At 37.6% G+C, this 14,096-nt stretch overlaps 1 long non-coding RNA gene across 1 annotated transcript in view; it reads left to right on the forward strand.

Moving 5' to 3' along the window:
* Window positions 1-10,007, forward strand: part of LOC125341404 — a 16,866-nt gene extending 6,859 nt beyond the window's left edge. The window contains exons 2-3 of the long non-coding RNA XR_007208968.1: window positions 6,687-6,689; window positions 9,996-10,007. This is a non-coding gene — a long non-coding RNA (uncharacterized LOC125341404). The remainder of the gene's footprint in view (window positions 1-6,686; window positions 6,690-9,995) is intronic.
* The last annotated feature ends 4,089 nt before the right edge of the window (window positions 10,008-14,096 follow it).

The raw sequence follows: 14,096 nt of genomic DNA on the forward strand, positions 1-14,096 counted from the left end.
TGGTTTAGGCTCAGCTTTCGAACTTTGTACTGAAATCTTGTGATCCGTTTGCCTGGAGCCCCAGGCCGAAAGTCCTCCGGTGGAAAAGCACTTCGCGGTGCCCCGCCTCCCATGGGTATTCTGCCCGCGAGGGGAACGGGAGTCACGGGGACCGAGAGGAATTACTTTGAATCCTACTTCTAAAGGTCATTTTCTTTATTATGTTTTGTTTTTGTTGCCAGTCCTGGGGCTTGGACTCAGGGCCTGAGCACCGTCCCTGGCTTCTTTTTGCTTAAGGCTAGCACTCGGCGACTTGAGCCACAGTGCCACTTCTGGCTTTTTCTATATATATGGTGCTGTGGAATCAAACCAGGGCTTCATGTATACCAGACGAACACTTTACCACTAGGCCATATTCCCAGCCCCCAAGGGTTATTTTCTTCAGATAGCTTCGTTTCCGACCAATCTCTGTCCTGTCAGCATTATCAGGAAATATACATGGTGCACTGCAGCCAGATTTTGTTTTTAATATTAAATCGTAAGGTTGGGATCTAGAGGAAATTGGCGCAAAATCTGGAGTTTGGCAAGGATGTAAACCTCGCTAAGTCAGGCATGCTGCCCAGCATCTTGCTATTAAAACATGGCAGTTATAATGAATCTGAGTGACACTGTTATGTATTAGGAACTTATCATTAGCAATAAAGTGTTTTCTGAATATTTGCTGGGTTTTGGTTTGACCAGGGTTTAGTTTTAGATGGCTACTTAATTTTCTTTGGCCCCCATGGTCTGTTGCACAAGTGAGTATTAAAGTGTTAAAGTGGCTGACTGCATTTTCGTTTTCCCAATCCCTGCAAAGATTAATAAAATAGGCTTTTCAGATATAACTATAGAGTGCTAGCCTTGAGTGGTAAAGCTCAAAGACAACACTCAGGCCCTGAGTTCAAGTTGCAGGATCTGTGCGCCCCCCTCTCCCCCAGTCCTACACACAATGTATTGATAAATATTTAAGGAAACCGGTGCCCTATGAGATATTCAGTATCACAAAGAAAGGGATAATAAACCTGTAATGAATCGGCATGAAATTATACATAATTTAAAAAATCTCAAAGGCTTACCAATTTTGTATAATTATATTACATTCTAGAAATGATAGGTTAGAAATTTGAGATCAGAGGAAGTAATGGTCAGGGGTCAGGAAGATGAACATTTAAGGAATTGTCTTTCTCCAAATTTCTGCTTGGAAAAATGTTCAATTCCTGGATACTGCAGTTTGTAAATAGACTTTATAATCTTGCAGATAAATGAGTTTAGGAGTTTCCAAGTGAATCCTTTCTGACAGAAAGCTTGTGTCTTGTCTATATCCATGCCAAGCTCCTAGTTGTGATGCCATATTGTAGTTTTGTAAGATATTACTGTTGAGGGTACTTAGATCTATGTATATGGGATGTAAATTGTTACAATGGTGAAATTATTATAAATTGTTTCTATTTTGTATGGGGGGGTACTAGGGCTTGAACTCAAGGGCTGTCCTATTACTCTTAGTATTTCTGGTCCTTCGGCTACGAGCTACACCTCCAATTGCAGCTTTTTTCTGTTAATTGGAGATAACATTCTTGAGGATTTGTCTGCCCTAGCTGGCCTCAAACCTATATCCTCAGGTCTCAGCCTTATGAGCAGCTAGGATTGTAAGAATTATCCACCAGAAGCTAGCTCTATTGTTTCATGAAAAATTTAAGTCACTGGGCTGGGAAGTGGCCTAGTGGTAGAGTGCTTGCCTAGCATTGCACATGAAGCTCTAGGTTCAATTCCGCAGCACCACATATAATTAGTGTTAGCCTTGAGCAAAAAGAAGCCAGGGACAGTGTTCAGGCCCAGAGTTCAAGCCTCAGGACTGGCAAAAAAAAAAAAAAAGTTTAAATCACAACTACTGCAGACAGTGAAACTCATTCTAAAATCATTTGAAAATATTTATGAAGCATCAGAAACAAACTAAATGCTTACAAGTTGATGGGTTAAATTTATAGGTACAGGGGCTGGGGATATGGCCTAGTGGCAGGAGTGTTCGCCTCGTATACATGAAGCCCTGGGTTCAATTCCCCAGCACCACATATGCAGAAAATGGCCAGAAGTGGCGCTGTGGCTCAAGTTGCAGAGTGCTAGCCTTGAGCAAAGAGAAGCCAGGGACAGTGCTCAGGCCCTGAGTCCAAGCCCCAGGATTGGGCAAAAAAAAAAAAAGATTTAAATTTATAGGTACATACTTAAGAGAAGTACTAATACAGAAAACTACTTTTTGAAAACTGGAGAAATGCCCGTTCTCTGTCCTGCTTTTTTTTTTTTTTTTTTTTAACAAGGTTTCATTACCAAATTTAGGCTGGTGTCAAACTCATGATCCTTTTGACTCAGCCTCTCATGTACTAGGATTACAAGTATGTACCATCATGCTCAGTAAAGTGTCTGCTTTCTGAAGAAATGTGGAAAAGGAAATTCTGTATTCCAAATCATGTTTAAAAAAGTACAGCCATTAAAAGGAGTAGCTATGTGGTTGGTGTGCAGTGCACCCACTGGACAGAGTGGGCTCCAAAACTCATAACAAGTCAGACACCCAGACTACTTATCTAAACATGAGGAATTACTAAATAGGACCATGATGGTTAATGCTAGGAAGAAACTCTAAAGTCAACCATGTTGCTATTGCTATTATAACTCCTGAAACTGAGGGAATGTAAACAGGAAGGAATTTAGAGGAAGAGTTTTCAAAGTAGACATTCAGATTTCTACAAAGATGCTTGGATGTGGTACAGACAGCTATCTGCCACCATGATATGAGAGAAGGGCAATGATGGAAGATGCTCACCTTATTCCTTTGAGAATAGCTAGAGGGTTCTTGTCACTTACCTGGGAGGCCTATAGCCATGGTGGTAAACATGCCGAGACTCGTAATTGCTGACCCACTCACTCACTACCAGTTGATAGAACAGTGGGAAAAAGATGATTACACACTTGTCATGTTGTGGTAGCACCCTCTATTGGAAGATGCTAACATGGAACCAGCCAAAGACAAGTCAGCAGAGTCTAGTTCTGAGTAAAAAATTAGGGCAAAGAGTAATGAATAATGTCTATGGGTTTCAGCATCTTCCAAGCCACAATGCCCTGGACTCAACAGAAGAGTTGAGGTGGAGCCTGTGCAGCAAGAACATCTGAAGGATTTCACTCAGTCTTAAGGAAATGATTAGAGGATGGTAGGAAAGCAATCTGCACTTTCAATCTGCACTGGCAGATTGAAAGGAATTTTGTTAATGACTGAGGAGGAACAAAGCCTTTTTTTTTTTTAACCTAAGAAGCTGGAATTTATATTAACTTCAGTCTGGGGATCTGCAGCCACGAACTTAATGTTAAAAGAGATTTAGAACAATGATATCCTGAGATTTCTTAGAAAGTAAAACCAAAGTTATTCTAGAACATAACCTTTTTCATGGTTGCACAGGATTTTGTCCCATTATGTACACTGTTAATGAGCTATAAATCATACATTAGAAAGAAATATCTGCCAAGAGTAGTGGCAGACATTAAGGAACAATAGTGGAAACGCCCAAAGAATTGTATAAATAGTAAAGCATGCCACATGCTCATGTTTCATGCCTATAATCCTAGCTACTCAGGAGGCTGAGAGCTGAGGATTCAGATTCAAAGCCAGCTGGGACAGAAAAGTCTGTGAGACATTTATCTCCAGTTAACCACTAAAAGTTAGAAGTGGAGGTGACTCAAGTGGTAGAGCACCAGCCTTTACCTAAAAGCAAACAAACGAGACCTCGAGGCCCTGAGTTGAAGCTCAAGTACTAAGCAGTCAGATAGACACTGTATAATAAATATTTACATAACATCATAAAGAGCAAGGAAATAAAACTGAGTTAAACAATAGAAATGAAAATTTAAAACACTGAAATTAACTAATTCATGGAAAGACTTCAGCTTCCAGTTCTGTCTTTCCACATGAAAGACACATGGTAACAAGAAAGCCCTCAACATATTTGAAATCAGACTTTGCTATGAGCTCAACAAATAGTGATGAACAAAAGACAACCCAGATCCCAGATGACCTGATTTACATGGAGAACGAGGTTTATAATTAAATAGGAAACTGAAGCAGCTTGCAATTCATGGCTTAGATTTGAGCAGATGGAGATTTGGCTTGCCAAAGATGAATATGAGGAGAAAAAAACAAAGATACAGACAATGGAGTGGGTTTGTGGGAGCCACTAGAATCTCAGAAACCTGTAGTAGATTTAAATTTCCAAAAAATGATCTCAACAGTATCTTCTACCTTACTTGAGTGGTAGGATCCATAATCCTACCCTTCAGTCTAGTCAGGCTTACCACAGTGACAAAGTAATAATATGTTAATTCTGAGGCTGTCAAGTAAAGGTGACTTTTATAAGTGTGGCCACCTTGGGACAAAGGTCTTTACAAACGCGTTTATATGTCATAGTGCGAGGAGTGGTTTTATGAAGGTGTTTTGGGTCATCCTTAGTGAACAGTCAGCATCAACCATTAGGCACATGATCAAACTGCCTCCAGGTGATTCCTGCTTCTTGCCATTTTAATCCACATAACCCATGAGCCCTGTAAAACTTTTGTTTTTATTTTAAATACTATTGTTTGATTTCAACTCAAGCATCTTCAGATGTTAAACCTGCTAAATTTGTGGAAGTGTGAGATAGAGTGCTGGATTAGCAGAGTAAGATGCAGATTAAAAATTTCCCCAGCAGAATGCTGGTGGATCATGCCTGTAATCCTAGCTACTCAGGAGGCTGAGATCTGAGGATCATGGTTCGAAGCCAGCCCAGGCAGGAAAGTTCATGAGGCCCAGAGTTTGAGCTTCAGGACTGGCTGTGTGTATGTGTGTGTGTGTACACACACATACACACACACACACACACATATATAACATGGCAAGGATTTAGCTCAATATAGACAATGTTTCTAGCATGCTTGAGGAAAATAAAATAAAAAGCTCATTTCTTGAACAATAAAATTGATAGCCTTTAGCTAGATTGATCAAGAAAAAAAATAGAAAAACTTCACATTACAAATACCTGAAATGTTAACTAGAAACCCCACAAATATAACTGGGACTTTGACAACGTATTTTCATTAATCATAGAAAAGCATAAAACAAAAGAATCACTAAAATTTCGCAGACATTAAAATGAAAATATGTGAATGCTATGAATGACTCTCAATACATTTTAAAACTTAAAATGAATTTTTTCCACAAATTTCTTTGAGAAGGACTATGTGAATAGTCCTATTATTTACAGTAAAGTCTTCCCATGAAGAAATGCCTATGCTCATGACTTCACTGGTGAATTGTACCAGACATTTAAGAAAGAAAAAATTCTACCCAAATTCTTGGAAAGAGGTGAGGATTCTTTGTAGTTCTTTTATGAGACTACCATTACTCTTATTCCAAAATCAGACAAAAACATGTTAAGAAAAGACAATTTAAGACTAATGTACCACATAAACATAGTTGTACATATCTTTAACAAAGTGTTAGCTTATTAAACCTGATAATCCCCAACAGGATAATACATCATAACCAAATTGATTTATCCTGGAATGTAAGTTTGGTTCATGTTAGTAATCTGTAATTTCCCATATTTAGCTAAAAAGGAAAAATACCCATATGATCTAATATGAAAAAGCATTTGGGAAATCTGTCACTAAGGTTTTTTTAGTAAGCTAAGAATACAACTTGATGAAGGCTATAAAATATCTACAGCTATCATCAGGATGAGAGACTGCTTTCCTTCTTAAAATTAAAAACCAGCAAAGATGTCTTTCTCAAAACCTTCTAAACCACAGGTCACAAACAGTGAAATAAGGGATGGGGGGTGGTGATGGGAGAATAATAAGGTATACAGATTTGCAATAAACAATGTCTTGTTATTATGAAACTATAACATGATCAAGTCCATAAAATTACCAATAAACCCACGTTGTCTACTAAATGAATAAAGCAATGATAGTAAAAACCACACTTTCACAAAAAAATACTCCAAAAAAGTTGAAAGATAAACATACTATTTACAAAAGCAATTGACACCAAGAATGCTTGTGATTACATATACTTTATTATGTTCTTTTGTCTTTGATTTCCTTGATCTTATTGTCTCCAGGCACATTAGAATGTACTATGTGTCATATGCCCTTCCAATCTACTATCTAAAGTTATTTGGAGATTCACTATCTTTGAAAAAGTGCCTACTAATCTTTGTGTATGATTAACATTTTTATGTAATTAATACTATGCCCCATTCACATAGTTCTGGAACTCCTAATCTAGACAATGAGTTCAGACAACTACAAACTTCAAAAAAGAGCAAAAGAAAAAAATCAAAATAAGACACAACCCCAAGAAGTTCAGATAATTATCAAGAACTGCTATATTAGAAGAAAACAAAACATAAATTGTTAATTATGCTTTCATTGCATCTCCAGAAGGCATTTGTTTTATATTTATCTTGGACTTAAAGCTTTTCTTTTCTCTAAGATCTCCTATGTTAGCACTCCAAGGAGACGTGCTGAAATAGAACCTTGGTTTGTTTTTATTTAAGTGAGATCTGGGATTTGGTTTTCAGTTGCGTGCTTCACTTTGCAGGAACAGAATAGGAGCATTGCCCATGTCCAGTACCTGTAATTAGCAGAAGGTGACACCTGCAGGCAGAAAGGTAAAATGACAACTCACTGAACTTTCTTTTTCTTTTCAAGCAATTTGACTTCATGATGGATGACTTGTTTTTAATTCAAGATAATTTTGCCTGCTCTGTCAACTACTAGTTTTGCTTTTCCTTTGTTCTCAGCTTTCCCAATTCCTAACTCTTTCCTTTATACTTTTCATATTCAGTCTATTTTCTCCTGTACCAAAAACACTTGACAAAATGTCTAAAAAACTGATTCAATTTAGAATTTTATTTTAGATTATTTAATGTACTCTTATCATGAAATACTATCTTATATATCAGCTTCCAAAGATTAGGATATGCTCATTTAAAAAATTCTCATGATTCCTTTTCAAATCCTGTATTCAGTTTTGAGAGATACCATTTCAGTGTCAATCCAACATAAATTCACTTGATTATTGTAGTATTTCTCTTCAGCTCTAGGTTTTTCTGAGATTAAACTGCCACCTTGAAGTGTTTATTTAAGTTTTTTGGAGCCAGAGGCTCATTTGAACCCAGTTAGATCACAGCGAGCTGAGTTTCAATCTGATGCTCCACTGACTGGATTTAAATAGTCTGGTGTCTGTTGCTGTTGTTTATTCTTTTTTTTTTTTTTTTGCCAGTCCTGGGGCTTGGACTCAGGGCCTGAGCACTGTCCCTGGCTTCTTTTTGCTCAAGGCTAGCACTCTGCCACTTGAGCCACAGCGCCACTTCTGGCCGTTTTCTGTATATGTGGTGCTGGGGAATTGAACTCAGGGCCTCATGTATACAAGGCAAGCACTCTTGCCACTAGGCCATATTCCCAGCCCCTGTTGTTTATTCTTGACTCAACCTTTCTCCATTTCTAATAATATCTGTTTGGGATATAAAAATTGCCCTTTACACGTACAATTACATGTAGGAATTAATTCTTCCTCTGCTATACTTCTCTGAATGAAAACGAATACCATTTTAGTGCCTTAATAAGTTCTCATTCACAACACAGTTCACCAATGATGGGACACATTTTTTCCTGTAGCTCCATCTACTGGAACATACACTGATCAAGGTTGTCATCAGGAAAAGAGAGAGGGAAAAGGGCAGCTCAGCTCTTACCTGTGGCATTACTATGTGGCATTCCCCAGTCTCTCGTTTCACTGCCCAGGACTTATTTAAGGGCCCCAACCTAACTGTAGGAAGGCCATGAAATAGGAAAAGGCCTATTTGGTGAGAATTACTAGTCTCTGTCAAATTGCTTTTGTTTTAATCCTTTTCTTACAGAGACTAATGGTATATAGAGTGGAGGACAAAAGAAACAACCCTCTTCCAGAGCTTCCAAAAGTTACTGAAATTTGAAGCTAAATTATTCCACATAAGCAGTATTTTTAAGACAGTAGGAATACTCATGCTGATTATAGTAGACCCTTTGTATCTCCGGGTTTATGGTTCTCTGGAGACCACCACTCAGGAAAAATCTCAAGTGTTCAGGATTTAGACAATACTCTAAAATTTTGTCCATATTCATTACTTGTCCTAATGAATATAATTTGATATTCAGAGCCATATTGCTGATAATTTTCACTGTGTGGTAATTCAAATTTGATGACAAAATTCTAATAATAACCAGACTCATTCTGCTATTATAATGAAAGTATGAAAAAAGGAAAGTTGCTTTTGTTTGTTTTTTAATCTTTCTTCCAGTGATAGATTGCAGAGTACATAAGAATTAATATATGTGTAGGGAAATTTTAAGCATGGTTAGGGTTACATTAATTTGAGCTTGCTATTTTAATCACATGCTATTTAATCACAATATGATCACATCTTAGCACAGTCTCTCAAAGAATCAGCTCACATGGTGGTCTTTTAGTCCATAGGTCAATAAACATGACTGGGTTACCTGAACTTATACATGCAGCTCATAATAAAAATTTAAAAAATGAATATGATATATAATCCGCATACCATGAAATTCACCTCTTTGGGGTATGTGCCAGCTGTCTATAGCATATTCAAAAGTTTGTGAAGATATCAGCAGTATGAAATTTCAAATTATTATCATTATCAAAAGAACCTCATTGCCCAAAAGCAGTTGCTTTTCATTCTTGTCTGTCCGGCAACCATTCATGTACTGTTTGAATTCAAGCAGTTCATGTAAATGATATCACAATTTCTGTCGCTTTGGCGTTTGATTTCTTTCACTGAATACCATGTTCCCAGATTCAGCCATGCATAGCGTGCATCAGTACTTAATTCTTATGGCTGAATCATATCCATTAGATAGCTATTATAATATCCATTATGTTGCTCTCTTCATTTTAGCCATCCATCAGCTGGTAGATGTTTGGATTTCTTATGCTGTTTGGTAATTGTGAGCAGAACTTTTAATATTCTTGTATAGCTTTGTGTGTGGAACTGTGTTTTCATTTCTCCGAGGTCTATATGTGGAGGTGCAACTGTGGGGATAGATAGGAATTAGAAGCTTAACTTTCTGGAGAACTTCTGAGTGGTTTCCATAGTAGTTGCATGAATTTTCCATCCATCAATGATGTCTTCTACTTTTGGCATGCCAACACCTGCTGTTATTGATTACAGCCATCTTAGTAGGTGGGGACTGGTATTTCAGAAGTTTCACTTTAATTTCCTAATGACTGATGATTATTTCAGGTACTTACTGGCCATTTTCATATTTTCTTTGGAAATGTCACAGTGAAAACTATATAAAATTATTTTGTGTCCCCTTTTAATCCAAACATCAGTAGGTATAGATAGAAAACTCTTGAAGATATTTGTGTAATGGAAAATGTGTCTATTACTCTTTTGTTAGCTGCATCAATTTCTACAAGTCTAGGTAACATGTAGAAATCACTCCTAGTGAAGCATGCATTAAGGATGCTGTTTATCCAGTTGGAACTTTCTAGATGTTCAGACACCTATCTAGGTCAAATATTTGTAACAATACCTCCATGGCCTCCTTAAGATGTGGAATTTTAAAGAAAACAAAATACATTAGTTGAAAATAAATAGTATTTAAATGGAACTATGTTTAGTTTTGAATATTCTTGACTCCAGTAAAAATTATACACAACCACTACTGATACAGTAGAAATATTATTATGAATTTAATTTGTTTCATTGGTTACATGCTACTTTTTTCCATGAACTTAGAACAAATACATAGTTTTCAGAGATAACAGTTAACACAATGGTTGAGTCTCATCAGATATTACACTTAGGCACTTTTTAAGCTACACACAGAAACAAATTGTTTTGAATGGCATACAATCTCTCTTGTGTTTCCATTTTTCTACTGAGAGCAATGTGTATCATCAGTATCTGGTATAATCTTACACACACATACACACACAGTTATCTTAAACTACCCTCAATTTATAATCTCATCAGTATCTTAAGGGCTGTGTGTGTGAGCACATGCATGCATGCCCATGTTTGCATAGGCCAGTACTGAAGTTGAACTCAAGGTCTGGGATCTGTTCCTTTGCTTTTTAAATCAAGGCTGACATTTTATCACTTGAACCTCACCTTCATTTATGGCTTTTAGTGGGTAATTGGAAATAACAGTCTCACAGGTTTTTCCTGCCTGGGCTAGATTCAAACCAGGATCCTCTGATTTTACCCTACTCAGTAGCTAGGATTACAGGTGTGAGCCATTGGTGCCCAGCTTCCTTTTTCTTAACAAGGTTTCTTACACTTTTTGCCTTGTTTCATTTCTATTGGCCCTATTCATTGCATAACATCTGTCTGTGTGGTTTCAAATTCACTAAAAAATGAGTTTTAATAAATGGCATTACTAAGAAAGTTTACTCACAATTGCTTCTGTAAATTTCTCTAATAGTTATGTAAAAGAAAGTTGTATCTTTTCAAGTTTTCCGTGCGTGCACTTGCTTTGAACCATGTGTAGAAACTGGAGAATGTTTTTAAACAAACTCCTTTTCTTTTGGCAGAAAGAGTAATTTCTTGATTAAGGCTTAGCTAATAATGGGTTTCTCTGTCACAAGAAGAACAGGGGAGATCATCTTATAACTATACCTTATAGAGGTATAGGATTTAACTGTTTCACTCTCAATATCTGGTATCCTAAAAGTATACCAAACTGGGAACTTTTTTGTTTGAGTTGATGATAAATTTGGCATTCAGGATTCGTTGCTGATACTTTATGTGAACTTTTTCTGAGGTAGTTAGACTTTCAGGCATTTTCACCTCTCTGTGTCTGTCTCAACTGATAGTTTCATAAGAAGAGAGAACTTTTACCCACAAAATTAATTTTCTCATGGTAAATTTTCTTACTTGTAGTTTTTTTTTTTGTAGCTTACAATCACTTGTCAAGTTGCCATAGAAATGGGAATTTCTTGATTACTAGAGTCTCAGTATCTGGGTTAAAAGAAAAGGAATCTAATTCATTTAAATATGTAGTGTTAAATGATGATGTCAGTCACTGAATTCGGAGACAGACTAAAGGAAAGTGCCAGGTTCTAGCGTTAAATAATAAATTTAGCACATTGGAAAAACTCCCATTTCGACATCGAGTTATATTTATGTAGATATTTAAATAAAACTTATACCATGAATAAAATAAATATGTAAAAATATGTTAAAATATTCCTATTAGTAATGTATCCTAACAAAATATTCTCTTAATTAAAATAATTAGGCAATTATATTTCACATATGCTTAATTTCTATCATGGATAATAAAAATTAGGAACATTTAAATAAACTTCAAAGGCATTGAGCTCTAATTAATTTTCTTCAGTGTTTTTTACTTTACCTGTCATTTAGAGGCACACCCAGGAAGCTGGGAATAAGTGTGTGACCAGGATCCTGAGATGGAAGAGGGAGATCTAGGTGCAGAAATACAAAGGTGAATTCACTTGAGGAAGGAATTTTAGTAATCTGACGTATAATTTTCCTATCTTAAAAATTAATTTATTGCTTTGAGACAAGGTCCTGCTACTAGCCCAGTCTGACCTTGAACCCAAGATCCTCCTGCTTCACCCTCCCATGTGTTGGGAATTTTTTCATTTTTGAAATAATGCAGTTGGATTTGATCATCTCCTTGTCAAATTGGAAGGCTGTGGTTTTAGTTGAGGAAGATTGGGAGAATGAAAAAGACACATCCCTGTAGGAATACAGTGGCTAATATTAGAGTGAAGCAGAAGAATAAAGATGGGAACTGGCAGGCAAGGACTAAAGCACATTCCCTGGCATACCTTTGCTGACTGTAGTGCAGAGGGTAGCCATGGAGTCTCACTGGGGAGTGGAAGGGCTGCTCTTCATCTCCCTCCTTAACAGAGCCAAGTTAGGATTGTGTGGTAGGGAGATTCTAGATTGCATCTTACCAAGCTGTGTGTGAAAAGACAGAGAGCATCAAATCTCACCAAGTTCAGGTAATAGCAATATACGTAAATGTAAAAAAAGAATAGCCATGATAATGGGACATGATTTAAAGTCTTCAGAATAGCTCAACAAGGCATTGTAATTGAGAACAGGGAAAGGCCAGAAATTAGGAGCTACACACATGAATATTATACTCAGATCTGTTTTTTTTTTCTGTAGTCCACGCTCCACTCTGACTCACACAGCCCTCTGAAGGTGACTAATTCTGAGATCACACAGAAAGCAGCCACATATTTGCACCTGGTATCTTCAAAGATTCTTGGTAGAGATGGGAAGAATAGAGCTTCGAAGACTCTGGGTTTTCATATTGAGGGACAAGGTCAGGATGTCCAAGGAGGTAAGGCAGCACCCCCCCCCCGCCCCCCCCCCCCCCCCCCACTAAGGAACCCCTCAGCTCCTCCAGCTTCCAAGGCTGTGGGAAGCCCAGAAGGCCTGGTGTGTTTGTTGGTTGCCTTGTGCCCCATCTGGGAGGAGGTAGGTTCTGGGAAGGACTTGGTTGCTGCGCTGTAGGAAGCGCAGAGGAACATAGAGGCACTTAGACAAGAAGCCAGGGTCTTCATGGGAAGAGACAGTATACCTGGAGTACTGCTGTTAGTAAGTAAGGTCTCTGTGGCCACCTCTAAGAAACTGAAAGCCTGACCCTTGAGAGCTGCATTTCCGGCCTTGAACTCTTGAGGGCGCCACCTCCATTGATGGCCTATTGCTACAATGGTTCGGACAGCAGAGCTGTGCAGGTGTCATAGAGTCCGCCTGAAGAACCTCCAGTAAATTTCCTGTAATCCCAGAAAGGTGCAGGCAGTGACTAAGAGGCCACAATTACTTGAAGGGAGTTTGTGGGCCATCAGGCAGAGAAGAAGGGTGGAAGCTATGAAGAGAAAGTACTGTGTATTGTTCTTTTGCAGGTTTGGTGGCACAGAATATACATTTCATATATTTTATTTTCCTTTAAAAAGAAAGAGAAAATAAGCTGGGCACAGATGGCTAATGGCTGTAATCCTAGCCACTCAGGAGGCCGAGACCTGAGGATCAGGATTCAAAGCCAGCCTGGGCAGGAAAGTCCACAAGACTCCAATTAACCACCAGAAAACTGGAAGTGGAGTTGTGGCTCAAAGTGTTATAGCACTAGCCTTGAGCAAATAAAGCTCAGGGACAGTACCAAGGATCTGAGCCCAAGTCCCATAATGGACAAAAAAGCAAAAAGTAATAGAAAATAACCACAGGTATCCACAGGTATATAAGGGGTAACAGTGTTTGACAAGAAATGTGTTCCTTATCTTATGTAACTGTAACCCCCGTGTACATCACCTTTACAAAAAAATAAAATTTAAACTTAGAAAAGGTTTTCACTAAGATCAACACTTAATAATTCTATACCACATGATGCTCAATTATTAAGGCCTATTTAAGCATTGACTTAACATGTATTTATCTAATTTAACATCAGTTTATCATGTTCAACTACAATAATGGATTTTTTTTTGTCTGTGCCAGGTCTGGGGCTTGTAGTCTGGGCACTGTCCCTTTAGCAGCTGTTTTGTTTTTTAATAAAAATGCTTTTGTTCATTAAATTTATATTGTTTTTATAAAGGTGATGTGCAGAGAGGTTATAGTTATACAAATCAGATAAAGAATACATTTCTTTATGGACAATGTTACTCCTTCCCTCTCACTCGCCCAGTCCTGAGCAGTCTTTGCTCAAGGCTAGTGCTCTACTGCTTTAGCCACAGCTCTAATTTCAGCTCTTTTGGTGGTTTGGCTCTTAAACTCCTGAGTAGCTAGGATTACAGGTGTGAACTACCAGTGTTCAGCTTAATAGTACATTTTTGTTTCTTACTGTAGCTATTAAAATTTTCATAAACTTATTTCTGAGCTTATTGTATTATAATAGGCCTTATAAGTTACATTCCTTACAGCATATAATGCTATTATTGCAGATTATAGCATGGGGTTTTGGTGTTTTGTGGACTGAGTGGCTCAAGAGGTAAAGCAATCAATAGT

The sequence above is a fragment of the Perognathus longimembris genome, chromosome 24, assembly GCF_023159225.1.
Source record: "Perognathus longimembris pacificus isolate PPM17 chromosome 24, ASM2315922v1, whole genome shotgun sequence".
Lineage (NCBI taxonomy): Eukaryota > Metazoa > Chordata > Mammalia > Rodentia > Heteromyidae > Perognathus > Perognathus longimembris.